The sequence below is a fragment of the Crassostrea angulata genome, chromosome 9 (assembly GCF_025612915.1).
Source record: "Crassostrea angulata isolate pt1a10 chromosome 9, ASM2561291v2, whole genome shotgun sequence".
Lineage (NCBI taxonomy): Eukaryota > Metazoa > Mollusca > Bivalvia > Ostreida > Ostreidae > Magallana > Magallana angulata.
Window position 1 is genome coordinate 22,240,913 of NC_069119.1, and position 16,690 is coordinate 22,257,602.

General features: G+C 31.4%; 1 protein-coding gene across 1 annotated transcript in view; it reads right to left on the bottom strand.

Moving 5' to 3' along the window:
- Nucleotides 1-11,868, bottom strand: part of LOC128163193 (uncharacterized) — a 52,362-nt gene extending 40,494 nt beyond the window's left edge. Inside the window, exon 1 of the mRNA XM_052826722.1 lies at nt 11,825-11,868. The gene's annotated coding sequence lies outside the window, so the exon portion shown is untranslated. The remainder of the gene's footprint in view (nt 1-11,824) is intronic.
- Nucleotides 11,869-16,690: the final 4,822 nt, after the last annotated feature.

The following is a 16,690-nucleotide window of genomic DNA, read 5'->3' on the forward strand; positions in this document are numbered from 1 at the left end:
ATCGTAATCCAATTTGTTGATACCATTATTAATAATAGTAAATGACTATCTTCTAATACTATTGGATTATGGGGAAACAAATGTCCCACGGGTACTGAAATAGAGAAATAAATCAGGAATGACATATTCTACAGATCAGCGGTATCATTTCCAATTCCAAACCCTTGATTTACGAGAAAAGAGAGGTATTGGACAGGGAATTTGGATTCCATTTGCAAGAAGTTCTCAATTTTTCATAAAAGCTTTTCAAATGATGCAATTCAAGATTAGAATTTTTAAAGAAAATGGCCTTCGTTCTATAAAAAATATGTCTATCCTGGACCAAGGTTCATTTATTGATAATCTGTGTCTGATTGCAATTGAATGTATCCTATCGACTTGAGTGTTGCAGGGCATCATTTTCATATTATTACTGAAAAAATCGTTTGTATAATCCACAAACATTTTTCTCTGTATTAGATACTTGTATTGATTGTTATTGTTACAAACAGCGAAAAAACTGATGTATTTCTACTATTAAATAACTTTGAACGAGGTCTTATTCTTAACAAATTTTGACATATCTAGTCTCTCTGTGTATATTGCTCGGTCTATTTAATGCCTTGTAATCACTTTTGTTTATATTTGGTATAAAACAATCACTTTAGTTCAACAAAATAAATACTTTTATTCTTTCTTGCATAAAAAGTCAAAATTTAGGGTGAAAACTTTTCACAATTCTTTTTGCTAATTTACAGATCATTCATCAAAAAATTATATTTTGAAAACAGTTCATGAGACAAGATATCTCGTTTATATTTACATGTACAAACTGATAACATCGATAATGTTGCGTATTGATAACCAGAATAACTTCAAAGGAATTATTCTCATTTGATCACAACAATGTAACTGTTGTTTTGATAATGTTAATATGATTTTGTGTGTTTATCATTAAACGAATTCGGGGCATCAAGTAAATACATCTTCAATGTTTGAGTTATAGAGATCAACTATAGAGAAACATGTCTATGACGTCACTATGAAATTTTTTTTTTAAAGCATGAAAAGCTGAGCTTTTGATTTGTACAGAGATACTCGTTGTGTAAATTGAAAAGACCTAGATATGTGAGCTTTTCTGTGCAAATTTGTTCCTGATTGAATGAAAAGATCAGTCGGTGCTCATTGAAGATATCAAATACTAACGTGATAAGCCAATGTAAAAGTATGAAAAACTGACACATTTGCGTGTAATAGAGTTAGAGTTTATGTGAAGCAACGTGAACTATGCAAGGCAATGCTTTCTTTACATATGCTGACTGATCATTTTCCGTTTCAATGGCTATGTCACATGCATCCCTTATTCATAATGATTCTTATTTTTTCTAACACAGTAGATCCTGAAAATAATTTACTGGAAACATAGGGCGAGGCGTTCAAGTTCGGGAGTTATATTTTCAATCATTTTCTTGCTTCTGGAATTCTCGGCTAATATAATATCAAGACGTTATGGATTGTTACGAAGAGATTACGATAGGAGATCAATAATAACTATTTTGCACGTGAACTGTTGATAAAAATTAAATACACAACAACGAAAACTCTTATAACCAGATAATTGAGAGAGAGAGAGAGAGAGAGAGAGAGAGAGAGAGAGAGAGAGAGAGAGAGAGAGAGAGAGAGAGAGAGAGAGAGAGAGAGAGAGAGAGAGAACAAAAACTAAAGCAAACTTAATTAAAACCAAACAAACAAAACAACATTTCAATAAAACCAAACACGATTTAAGACGTGAAGAAACTAGATACTGATAAAGACAAATAGTATAAACTTCCATTATAGTCATTTTGCTACCAATCGATACAATACATATGTTTCACGTTGGTGAGAAAATCGTACAGACGAAATGTTAATTTCAGAATATTTACATCCAGTGTATATTCCTATTCAATTTCCTATGAATAAATTTTGCTTATTCATGCGCCATGAACACAAATTTAACGTCATCACGTGTTTTAAGTATATTAATTTTTTGTAAGATTAAATGAAAAGTTCAGCCTTACATTACCAATTTCATTTGACTGTCATTTTAACAAATATCATTTCATTATATCTACTCCTTAATAAAAAAAAATCCTCTACAAAGTTTCCGGCACTATAATTTTAGTCGCGGAAGCGAACTAATTACTAGTAACATGTTTTAAATATGGTTCCATACTGTTAAATAAATACTGTTCCATGTATGTTTCATATCCCTGACTGAGAGCGTATTTAACAGTAAATATAATAGCTTTACAACTACGATACACATATATTTCATACAAATAGACATCAGTATAAATATAAATATAAGCTTTGAATGCTTATTTTTGGATGTCGTCGGTCCTAGTATATCTTGATCATTATTCCAAGATAACATAATATTAAAGATATTGAGTTTTTTAATTCTTTTATCAAGTCAAAATTGTTTGACTTCATATTTAAACATATATTTCTATTTTCTCTTATAATTCACATCATAAACAAGAATTTTTCTATCTGCCTTCAAAGAAAAAAATATATTTGGATCTCAAATAAGGTGGTACATGTACATATGAAATGTCCTCTGCGAGACACATTTTGTTTGTCCCGTCACGTTACCTTTCAGACCAATCAGATGACGCATTAAAAAGAATTATGATACTAATTAGTGGTAACTTATTACTGCTGAATAAGATAATACGCGTATATATACGTAATAAAAAGGCAAATTACGTGCTAATCAGAGATTACTGAAAAAAATAGACCTAACTGATGCTACACTAAGTAGTACACACAGGTCGTCTTTTCAGCGTAATTTATCGTATAATGTCATATTTGATTGTACGAAGGGTGTGTGGAGTCGTATGAAAAATAGACTTATTCGAAATAATAAGACGATGGGTCATATGAACGAGAATCTCGAGGAAGATACACTTCTGTAAATCTCTTTACTGTTGTAGAATCATCGATATTTGTGGAGGTATCGTGGCACAACCCGACATCCTAAACGGACTCTAAAACGTGAGTTCTATAGATACATGTAGTTTATACATAAAAGGGAATCAGCGATTGTGTATTACCACGAGCCCATAAAAACTGGCAACATGCTGCTGACTTCACTCTGTTAATATATATGTAATGTCGCGTTATTTCGCATACCACTTCCTACTTCTAATAGACAATTAATTAAATATACAAATTATGAGATTATGTATCGATTTAACGATTTAATGCGTAATTATTATGACTTACAAAAGTTTAGTTCGGTCTTTCAAATCGTGATATTTATTCAGTAATAAATGTTTATTACATCATGTATTTCGTAATTACGACCATTCATCTTGAAGGCTCAGTAAAACAAGAATAAACTTCATTGATATCCACAAAAACAATACCAAAAATAAAAAATAGAAATAAACTAGACACGATCTCGTTGTGCGCAACGAGTGGGTCTTCCGTTTGATTATGAATACATGATAGGATTTAATCAAAATGTTGACATTTGGTACGAGTTACTATATTAACTCCCTTTTAACTAATTTTTTTACCTACATTGCAATATGAGATTTCCGGAAAAGGTCATTTTAAAACTGCAATATCTCTGCAATACGCTGTCTGATTTTAAAACGGTTCTTAGTTTTGTATTCAGTACAAAAATGTCTACAAAACGTATATGCTATAATTGAAATTTTGGATTCGCGACCGGAAGTGACGGACGGCCTGCTCATATTAAAATTTGATAAGTTTAAAACATATTCTGATGAAAAGAAATTGTAAATGTTTTAATTTGAAAATTTTTTAAAACACAATTTTCTAAAAATGCTGGTTGAGCTGACCAGAAGTGACGGACGATCATGGTCTTACCTGACCGGCACTAAGAATTCAAAAATATACATGTATTATTCCTGAAAATTTCAATGTTCTATCTTTAATTGTTTTTGAAAAATAGGGAGAACAAAATCACTTTTTAAAAAAAGACCGGAAGTGACGTCATCAACAAAAATGTACGTGATAAACGACCTTGATATTTTGTATTATTCTTGAAAATTACATAAAAATCCGTTGTAGCAGATTTAAATTATTTGAGTTTTTAGAAAAATGTTAAGAAAAAAAAAAAGAATAATAATAATAGTGAAAAAAAGAGAAAAAGAAACCTAACTAAAACCATAGAGTCTTCCGTTGGAAACGGAAGACCCTAATAAATAAACAAAAATTGTAAAAACATAAACCAAAAAATAAGCAAATCCAGCTTCATTCCTAAAAATGAAGAAAATATAATGAACAGTTTGAAAAATCAAACAATTTGTAAAAATGATAATGAGTTGAAAAAATATTATACTTCTGTGGAAACATACGTAAGTAAATTAAGATATTGATAATTTACTTACGTATTTACTCTGTCTTTTGATGTTAATGTCGTCTTATCACGTGTAAACACGTTGTTTATGTATCTCCTTCTATTGTGTATGTTGTAAATTACAACCAAAGAGATGAAACAAACTTTCTCTAATTTAAATTATTGTAATTAAAACGAGCGAATGAATTTCTTTGATAGATATCATATTTCAAATCAATTCCGATAATGATCTGACAATGTATTTCAAATAATTAAATCATGAAATGTCTGCCAGTAATTTTAGGATGAGTAGAAATACAAACTTGTTGTATCCAGAATTATTCTTCGAAAATGCAGTTGAAAACAGGGTCAGTTTCAGTTGAGAACCATTCAATGATAAACGACAAAGGCAAAATGAGATAACCGTATCCTCTAAGGGATACCCATCCTCAATAAACTATTTCAGTTACTGTTCTACAGATATAATATATCTCAGACGATTTCTTTTTTCTTTTACACTACGCTTATTGGCATTGCTTATTATAAGGAAATCTTGCAGTCGTTCGATGAATCTCCCAAAAAGTCATATTGAATATAGAATTAAGATTCTTTCATCAAATATATCGTTACGCAATAATGGACGTTATTTGATAATTTCAAGAAACATTAAACATGAATCATGATGAATAGTATGAAGTATTCCCAAAGCATAACTTAGTTTTCTGTTGTTCCCACGGACAGAAAGTGATTGTCATCGAAGAAAAAAGTGTATTACATATAATGGTGTGGGAATAAACAAAATATGTACATTTAAAAGCAACCAATTGGCGACGCATTATCAAGTTCATCAACACGTGATCATGAAACAATATTCACATCTACAAAGTATTATTCCCTCTATTTCTTACGGAAACCTATAGTTAATTCATAGCTCTATAGAAACAGCAAGACTGAAATCTACACGCCCCGTTTATCGATTGGTCGAAATCTACAGCTGCTGAAACTGATAAGAAACTGACAGGACAGATATAGACACGCCCTGTTTATCGATTGGTCCAAACCTACAGCGACCTAGAAAAAATCACGGACTGCACGTAATAATCATGACGATGTCATACTCAAAGTCTCACAGGAGGCGATTTGGCTGTTTCTTTTAGCTAACGTACTTACGAACATTGACAGTAATTTAGTGAATTTTACTTACTTTTCATATTCAATTTATCAATTAGCAAAAAAAAAATGTTAATGCTAACGCGGGTTATGTATTTTTTCTGCAATGTCTCTACCTTCATATCCCGAATGAATCACCAAAGAAAGCATTTTATTGTTTAAATATACAACATATCATGGATATTAAATAGATTTTTTTAAAATAATAAATTACAGTAAAATTATTCAAAATGATTTGTACATCAGCTGTCAATTAACTTTTTAAACTACGTAAATCATACTTTAGAAAATCTATGTTCTAATCAAAACCGCATATATCAAAAGTTTTACACCAGTGTAAAAAATTAAAAAAACTTGTAAGCTTTTAATACCATAGTTATAATTCTATTCTTAGAATATTAGCAATGGAATAAATCGAAGTTCCAAGTTATCTGAAGTTTACAAATAGAGACATAAAAGAACTATTAGTGAAGAATGTCGGGGTCTTCCGTTGCTTCCCCGGACAGATTTGGTTATTATGGACGCCATCTTTCCACGGCAGTCTATTTTCCCTCCAATATCGATATGTCTCGTGGACAGTGTTTTATTTATGGAATACTTGATAGGAATGCTAGGATTTTGATAAAATAATGCAATTGTCCTCAAGAGACCAAAGCAATGGCTGTAGAATAGCGACTGAAACTCTATCTATTCCTGCCTATTTTAGAAACTTAAGTGGACGTTGGAGTCAGTTTGGCAAAATTCTTTATCAAATTGCATACCCATACTTTTATCTTTCTTAATACACATCACATATCTATGACCAATTCTTGTATGTAAATGAAGTTTGTCACGATTCAAGCTGTAATTTTTTATATTTTAAGTTTACCATTTTTATTGTTTATATCTATAGTATAGCCTAAGCTTTTTACTTTCTTATGAGAACCCAGACTGTCCGTTGTCCTATGAAGAGCGATAGTTACACAAATCTAACCACTTTAACTTTGAAGACTTGCCTCTGCAATGGTTTTGCTTGTTGATTCTGAACACAATCACACAGTCCCTATCGTTTGCTAATTTCGTTCTTTAAAGGGGTAAAAACACGATTGGAGTTCGTTGTTTATGAATTTTTTTTTAATCATTAGTTTTTGTTGCCTTGAATGGTTAACATGGACATTTCAAAGCTTTACTAAAATATTAATGTAAGCTTTACTAAAAATGTTGATGTAATTAGCCGTGCTTTAAGCGTGAAACAGAGTTCGAATTTTTTTCCTCGAGTCAATTTTTTGTCGACAATGGTGTTATATTGATTTATGTTTATCTAAAAAAAATTGCTGTTTAAAAAGTTTTTTTTGTGAACATGGTAAAGCAATTTATAATGTTTGTCACAAATCGTTAAACCTACATGCTATGCTAGTTTTTTTGTGCGGAAAAGGTAAGAAGTTGGATTTGGCTTTGAGATTTGCTCTTTGTAAACAAAAGCCTTGTGTTTGAAAAATTAATGAGTAAAGCTCGGGTCAAGGACCATTCACTCAAATAGAACTGACTCATCCAGGCAAAAAAAAAAACCATGGACACAACCAATCCTCTCCATAGAAAAGTTTAAATCAATCCACACACATTGGCGTGTTCATATTTCGTTTCAAATCGGCTGTACTATCCGATTTGATAACACAGTTTTTTTGTAGTAAAAATGTTTATTTTAATCTATTATTATTTCGTAAACGACATATTTATCAAATTCAATTGTGTATATACATCAGTAAATATTTAGTTACATTTACCGACGCCGTTAAAAACTTTTAGCATTAGTAGTCGGAAATCTTTTTGCTGATGCTTGTTTTTTCAACAAAATTATTTTGCTATCTAATATCAGTCAACAAAAATAATTGCTACTGATAAAATGTAGTCGATTTTTTTTTGTCTCGGACTAACGTTATACAATATAACGATACTCTCTTTGAAATTTGAATCACGACAGTAATGCAAGGACAGGTTAACACGACTCTTATCAAGGCTGGTAAATGGTGAGAGACAATGCACTGCAACAAAAGTTAAGTTACTGAAATTATTACAAAAAAACCTCCTAATGACATCTAATGATTCGACGCGTCAGTCCATCAGATCCATTCATATAGAGTTTGCTGTGCCGCGGGGGGTATAGAAATGAAGCAATTTGTTCAAATGTTCTGACAATTAAACATTAAGGACACTCTCATTGATCGGAAATTGAGTATGTTGTAAAGGTGCTCGATCGCTTTTTGCAAAGTTCTCTATTGGTTACATACTAGAAACAATGAAACACCCGACCAGCTTCGAAAACCACAAGACGAACCATAAATAATTACTGGATTTTAGGTGGGCTGGATGGTTAAGGCAATTGTTAGATTATATTGCTCTCCTCAAGAAGAAGATCTTTGTATAAAGATATAGTAAACGAATTTTTTAAGATTTATGTAAATTTTCTTGACATAATAATAGTATAAAGTTTAAACAACATACATGTTGCTCAAAGTTGTAGGTAAATCTAGTGGCTGATTTGTTTACCATTTAGCCTCCTTAAGAAGATAATTCTACGCACGTGCTGGCCCCATGTTACACTGCCAACCGTGCGGCTGATTAAATTGGAATAATGAGTAAAAGTGACACATTCAAACTTGATTCAGTTAATTTAGTGTATTTCTTCCTCTCCCTTCTCTCTCTATTTATTTCCCCTCAAGGAGATAATTAACAACACTAGGAATCAAATTTTTCATCCCCTTATCAAAAGAAAATAAAATGTATTCAATACCTTCAGAATACACTTTACGAAACAAGCTTATTTATCAAAATCAATTAGGTCTTATATCATATTATGCAGCTAAAGTTTAGGTTTGCAGTGAGAAATAAATTTAGATAAATGTCTGGGAGTATAGAGGCTTAATTCCTCCTGGCGTTTTACAGGGCAATACGATCATCTTAACTCCATTATGGGTTGTTGGACATAAAGATGTTCTTTTTCATTGATCTTCTTATGACTACACAGATTGTTTTATTTCAATATATAAACTTGCTCTCGGTTACGAACTGTTGAAGACACCCTGTCAAACACTGTACAACTTAGGTAGAATTCAGAATACAAGTAAACAAACGATAATTGTTAGGATGGTAACGATGCACATGGCAATAGAAATATACATTTCATAAAGTATTAACATTGCTATTAATTTTCAGAGAGAAAGTAGCGAAGAAAGTAAATAAATAGAATATACAAATTATCATTATTAATTAAATTCTGCTATTTCAATAAAATGGAAACAAATAATTACCCTAAAATAGAGTGGTCAGTTTTATTTTCTGTTACTAAACTTTTCAAAATTTGTAAAATACACATTGGCCACACTTGAGTACCTCTACGAAATTTTGCAGGCAGAATCATTTATGCAATATCTCTCAGTTTTAAAAGTTTCAAAGAGGTACTCAAGTGTGGCCACATTCAAATTTGGGAAATACTGCAGTAAAATCTACAATTCTCAGCTATTTTTAACGATCATAGTATGTTTGATGATGCGCATGTGCTAAACGATGGGGCCGAAGTGAAAAAATTTCATATGCATAGAAGCAGAATATTGTGCCCTACATTTTAAGTAATTACAATTTGTATTGATTCAAACTTGAGTTTTGTGAAAAATTTAAGGCACATTTTGATGCTTCGTGGCTCTAGCTCTTTGAGGGTGTTGCACTTCCTATGCTAAGTTTCTCTAGAGGAGTTGCAGATAAAATGGAAGAATTCGATATTAATCTTTTTTGCATGCATCGTTGTTTATAAAGCAGTGTAGAATTTCATTTGAAAAGTTTGTACTAACTTATTGAAGACCATGAAATAAATTTGAAAATGGTTACACTGACAAACGTGGCAGATTTCACGCTTTATTAAAGGGGAATCCTCATCATTGTGAAAAACTGCCTCCTTGAAACAAAATCAATTTAATCTTTATGTTTAGAGTATAACAATTTCTTGAAAACTGCCATTTCTGATTTTTGTTTCAAAGAGGCATATTTTTAATAAATCTGACTTTTGGAAAAAAATCATTTATACATTTGAAATCTAAAAAGATGTGTTAAATTTCCCCTCTTTACATGTAATTCATGTCTAGATTAGGTAGCAAGGGACAGTTTCGAATAAAGTACCCGTCAATATTTTTGTAAAATTGAGAGTTGCTGTACTTGAAGGCTTATGAGTGTTGCTAAAATTCATGAAATGATTTTTAATGATTATCATTAGTTAGAGGTAAGTTTCTGACATGTGATAGTGCAGCATGCACGCGGTACGGAAGGTCAACCCTCTGCAGGGAATTAGCTGGGGGAGGTCTAAAAAGCTGAAAAATCATGAAAAATTAGCAAAATATGAAAGGGTCAAAATCTCATAAATACCAGTATGTAGAGAATTTTACAGGTTTTGATTAGCAATTTTCTTCAGAAATTGGTGATTGGCCTTATAAAGAGTGAATTAAAGGTATTTGTGCTGAATGGGAACTGAGGAAATTCTAGTTACAGAGTTCCGAAGACATGCATCCCTTGGCTACAATGAATTGGATAAAAAAAACCTGTCCCCTGCCATCTTAGTCGAGTGGTAACGCAGTTAGAATAGATTATAACAATGTCTTACATTTTTGACTGGGTCAAATCCCGAAAAAGATGGATTTTTAAAATTATATTTCTTTTAATCGCATGGACAAGTAATGTATATAGATACTTTAAGAACGTCAGAATAAAGTTATTTAAATTCCTGTTAATGGAATATTTTGCATGTCTTCTCATTTTCTTCTGAACAAGAGATTTTAAAACAATGTATTCAGAATGCATTAATGTAGAAAGTTGATTTTTCACCCTTTTTTTTTAAATGACCGGGTATACTGATTTCAAAAATACATGTACAGGTTGTTAAAAGCAAACAAAAACATTTTAAAAAGTTTGAATCGAGGATGAAGGAATAGGTTAATGAAAATATGTACGGATTACTAGTAATTTGTTCTACCTTTTTATCTAGGAGATTTAGCGTTTATTTAGATATTATAGAAACATGGGATGGTTACAATTACAACTCTGACGGTTTTGAAGAGCCAGAATCAGATTTATTCATATATTTCAAGAATACGTTGGACAGTAGAAATCAAATTAATATATTTTAAAATTAAAATACAGAATACATGGTTATATTTCTAACTGTATTTCGTGGTTGCCATGTTCGATAGAAATGTGCGTAAAATATTTGTTTACTAGTATTTTGCCTTCATACGGAACACACCCGCTATGTAAATTTAGTCGTCCACGTAATGTGTCTATATTTAGATATGGCTCCTAAGCGATACGGATATCTTAAGGTCCTTTCCACGTTGAGGAATAGACCCGCTTTTATGCAACACCTTCTTTACAAAATCAACACTAGACATCCACTTTAATCCGGTTTTGGCCTGTTGCCCCCTGGAACCCACTTTCTTAGCACTGTGCTAGTTTATTATCGCTAAGTGTGAGTTAGCAATATAAACAACTACATGTATGGGAATACCTATGCAATGTGGCAATTATATATTTTACAAAAGTATTATTTGGTCCACGTTATCTAGTTCCACTGAGTGAGATAAGTCACCAAACGGTTGACCATATATCTCAACCATTTCATTGGCACAATGGTGGTACATGTATTGGTAAGCGCTTCTAATGTACCAGCTAACATGAGTTAGTTATGACCTTTCCATACCCATAAAGGAAGTGTTACAGACACCAACCATTCATCACTACTATACCCCAAATTCAGCATGGGAATGTTGTAAATGAGTCATATGTTGTAGGTAATAATTGAAATATATAACTCTAGCACTCTTGGAGATTCTTGTATATGTTAAGTGTTAAGAAGTTAGTAGCAATGTATGTCGATACTAAATATTAAATAAGTAAAAGTCAAGTTGTAAAATGACTTTCGTCCTTCAACATCGGTTAAAAGTTGTGCATATTTTCTGCAAATAAACATAATTTAAAATTTTAAAGAAAAAATAGAAATGAATACTCATCCTTTTCTTTTTTACTAAATTAAGCTTGCATACAATGTTTGAATTTTATGCATAAAAACAAACATGTTTCAAGATCCTGTTATGTGATTGTATGTTTGAGTTTCAGCTAAACACACTTATCTTATTTAAGATATGCGTTAGGTTAGGCATCGAACAGGAACATTAGGTCTCTGTTGGAACTCTTTTGAACGGAGATTAGTTTAACTCTGTTTTCTTGTTCTTATTTGTCATATTCAAAGCAATAGTAATATAATACATATACATCTTAAAGCAAAATTGATTTTATAATTACCAATTCACAGCTCTACAATCTGCAACAAATAAATTCTATCGGGTGATTTCATTAATGCCCATCATTCAAGTAATTAGACGCAAAAATATCAATAGACAGACATAAGCACCTCTCTTAGACAAGTTTGAACTCAATTACAAGAACGCTGAAGTTCCCAATTTCTGAACTAATGATTTATATTGTCTGCAAATTAAAAAGAACTGATCACTAAAAATACATCTGACGTAATCAATGTTCTATCGCACTACATTGACAACCGAACGCTATAATTAACACCATCATTATATTTTGAACCTAGATGCAATTTATGAAATTTTAGAATTGAATTCAATCACAATCTGAAGATATATATTATGTGCACTAATGAATACTTAAAATAAGTTTATCATTCTACATTCAATGTTCTTCGGCAATTATTGGCAATTTTCAAATGGTTCGTTTTTGTCTCTAGTCAAACGCAGAGACATAAACATATTTTTAATAACACTGCGTGATGTATTATTATCAGAGTTATTAACAAATGTCCTTACAATTTTCAGCACAAATCTGATAGGGCTATCTATCAGTGTCATCTTACAAATCCCCCGCCGCATAACATTTCAAAGGCTCTGCCGAGGTATGATAGATATCTGTCATCTGATTATTCCATGGTTATTAAAACTAGAAACGAAACGAACTGTATCGTTAGAAAAACAAACAAAACGAATCGTATCGTCCAAAGGTCGTACCGTTCAAAAAACAAACCATGCCTGCGCGGATCTAGAAAAAAAAATTGAGGGGTCCGACGGTTTTTTTAGTTTGCTATGGCGGGGGGGGGGGGGCATATTGCTGGTATTTTTATAATGTAATTTAAAGAAATTTGAATTTTGCAGGGAGGGGGGTCCAAACCCCCTGAACCCTCTCTAGATCCGCAAATGCGTGCCGTTTAAGAACCAAAATGTAAGTTACATATTCATAAAATACACGGTATCGTGTAACTGATGAAGTATCCGGTTTAAGGTTTCAGATGCGCAACCGGCCATACATGTACGAAATCATAATCCAGGTTAATACTTATTGTACTGCATTGTACGAAAGACGAATAGGGCCACTTAAAAAAATATTTTTATCTCGTAATTACGAGAAAAGATCTCGTTATTACGAGTTAATTATCTCGTTATTATGAGAAAAGATCTCGTTATAACGAGTTAATTATCTCATTATTACGAGTTAATACGGGTTAATTATCTCGTAATTACGAGAAAAGATCTCGTAATTACGAGAAAAGATCTCGTAATTACGAGAAAAGATCTCGTTATAATGAGTTAATTATCTCGTAATTACGAGAAAAGATCTCGTAATTACGAGAAAAGATCTCGTAATTACGAGAAAAGATCTCGTTATTACGAGAAAAGATCTCGTTATTACGAGTTAATTATCTCGTAATTACGAGAAAAGATCTATTTTTGAAATGGCGCGTTTCATTATTCTATCCTTTTTATTTAAAGTGTATGAACTACTGCAATGTCTATTAATATACACTTACTTAGCACATGTGATCATCGTTTAAAACGCATAATTTGATATAAAATCGGACCAAGCAGTTTTAAAGAAATTTTAGAAGAATTAGCAAAGCAAATTGATTAAAAAATTCATTGAACTTTATGTCAATAATTAAGAAGGATACGTGTTATTTTTTTTCAGACTCAAAAATGTTTATATAAAATCAATTATTTTCAATATACATGTAGGTTGTGTATGAACATATAAAACACAAATTCGGGTAAATCCTGTGTATCAATATCAATGACTGAAACTATATAGTCATTAAAGTGATCTGTAACTAATAAAACTGTGTTTTTACGACTATAGGACTACCTGGTATTTACTTCGGAGTGGGATTATAATATATATAAGTTGAATAGAAAAATTACATAAAGTTCTTTCCTTTTATAAATACCAGACAAAATGTCAAATCCAATCATTTTGATATGTAGAAATTAATGAATAATGATCGTTGTTATTTTTAAATATTGATCAAAATTGAATCAACGTTTCTGGAATGAAAAAGATAGACTTAAAGTGTGATCCAGTCGAATTCTTTTTCAGAAACGCACCATTTTATATAGATCTTTTCTCGTAATAACGAGATCTTTTCTCGTAATAACGAGAAAATTAACTCGTAATAACGAGAAAATTATCTCGTAATAACGAGATAATTAACTCGTAATAACGAGAAAATTATCTCGTAATAACGAGATCTTTTCTCGTAATTACGAGATCTTTTCTCGTATTAACGAGATAACTAACTCGTAATAACGAGATCTTTTCTCGTAATAACGAGATAATTAACTCGTAATAACGAGATCTTTTCTCGTAATTACGTGATAAAAATATTTTTTTATGTGGCCCTATTCGGCTTTCGTAGCATTGCAACTTTTTATGTTAAAAAATATAACAGAGAGAGAGAGAGAGAGAGAGAGAGAGAGAGAGAGAGAGAGAGAGAGAGAGAGAGAGAGAGAGAGAGAGAGAGAGAGAGAGAGAACAAAAAATGTAACGGTACAACGCATCAATCTGTAGAAATGACGAGTCATTTTGAAGAAAAATAGTTGAATAAAACAAAAAAATCAAGCGTAATTTTATAGATAGTTTTACCCCCTTAAGCTGTACTTAACAGCGTAGTGCAGTGGGTTAGAGATTTCAATATGTCTCTGTAAGTCATGAGTTCGAATCCCACTGGGGGTTTTAAAATGTTTACCTTTCCAATAATTTTAAAAACGTATTTTTTGTTGAAATATTGTAAAATTTGAAAAATCTAAACCGGTGAAAGTATCTTATTTATAATGCATTGTAATTCACAATATCATTGACATATGCCCCATACCACCTGAATGAAGAACTACATAAAACTCCGATTCTCGTTTTAGTGTAAAGAAAGAGCATAGTGTAGTGTACTTCGAGGTAATCGTCGTATTGATTAGTGATCTCCTGGTTTTCACTGAAGCATATATAACGTAGTAATAGTTTATATATATCGCCACAGTATTTAATTTAAAGTAAATAGTCCTGAATAAGAAATTGAAATTACAAACTTTCTTCATTTAAAAAAAATCTTTGACAAAAGTCATCTTCTTGCATTATACCTCTATCATAAGTTATGTTAGTTATATCTGAAAACGTATACGACATAATTCTGTTATAATTTGACTCGAATTATTAGATAAACCAAAAATTCAAGGAATATAATTGTGCAGTGAAGAGGATGAAATCATTTGAATTTTTGGGTAATAAGTCACAGTCAAACTTTAATCCTCTACTTAAAAATTAATTTTCCTTTGTTAGATTACATATTTTTCTGTAATCTGTAGTAATTTATATTCAAGTTGTTTACGACACTGCATCTCCATACACACGTGGCAAATACTTTACAAAATATACAGTTTGTATTAGTTAACAAAAGAAAAAAGTTCAATAAGTTCTTTAAATCAGGGTTAGTGGTAAAATACATTTATTTAGATTCCATTTTGATTCAGAATACAAGTAATGTAGTATTTATAAATGGTAAAATGTACTTGGCATCATGACCTATATATACTAGTATTCGGATCAAAAACATCACCCCCGGTAATCATGTAAGCCATACTGACCTCAATTGCTTTCCAACATGGCAAGGGAAAAGAATACTTATTCAATAAATAATGTAATTCGCAGTAACAAACGTCAAATCAGCTATCATAATGTGTTTAATATGAAAGGAACGGCAAGATTTGGTGAAGAGTACGTCATTAGATGGAGGTCTCCGCTGGAGCAGGCCTCCAAACACCGGCTATAGCAGTACTATGTCAGGCTTAGACCTTATCTACGGAGGCACTGAAATGAATAATTGTGTTTCAGCAAACGGTTAGTGTTTTTATAAATCTTTGACCTTTTCCTAGAAATTGAATAAGAATATATATTGATATTATCTCCGTCTATTTTACGTCATTCAGTTTTTCTTTTTCTCAATATCACCAATACTCGCATGTTTAACTCAAATCCATACAAAATTATTGATAAAATAATTCTTTTTTTTTCCCCAATTTTTTTTAATATAAAAGATGTTAAAAATTATTTTATCTCTCAAAAAAGTTACGATAACGTTTCATTTTCAATGGTAAGGTATTCTGTAGTATTGAAATGAAATAGTGATACCCATGAAAGGAAATGAAGTTTTGTTATTAGTATAAAATCTTTTGGCTTTTATATTAATATGAAATCTTGATCTCTATAGAAAAATGTAGAAAATGTTGATTAACCTCATATTTATTCGTTGTTACCTGTTCGTGTTTCCCCACGTCATTTTCATATACGAAACTAAATAACAAATATAGTTCCTGAACAATTTGTGTAAATTGTATTAAACAAATACGTATTTTCAAATCAATGGTAAGTCCAAAAGCCAATACACTATACTATCATATGTGAGCAAATTTTTAATCTATTGCACAAATTGTACAACACTAGAAAATTTAATTGGATCTGTACTAATGTAAATAAAACCCAAACATTTAGACATAAAATGATGTGTCGCTGCAACATATAAGGTTTTATCTGCAGCCTTGTGTTGTAATCAAGGAATGAGAGGGAGAACCAAATACACTCACTATCCGGTCGTCAGTTCAGAGGTAGCAAGCCTTTGATGCGTAATCTCTGTGGAGATTAGTGTTTGGAGATTTTCAATATGAGATTGCAATACCTCTGCAGTGCCTCAGAAAAAAAGATTGATGGAAAAGCGTGGAAACTAATCAATATGTCGACTTATAATGACCACTCTGGCATTTGAATAAAGCTTTTTTTCATTTCTCTTCTCTTTGTTTTATCGCTGTTCAGGCTAAGAGACATAGAATA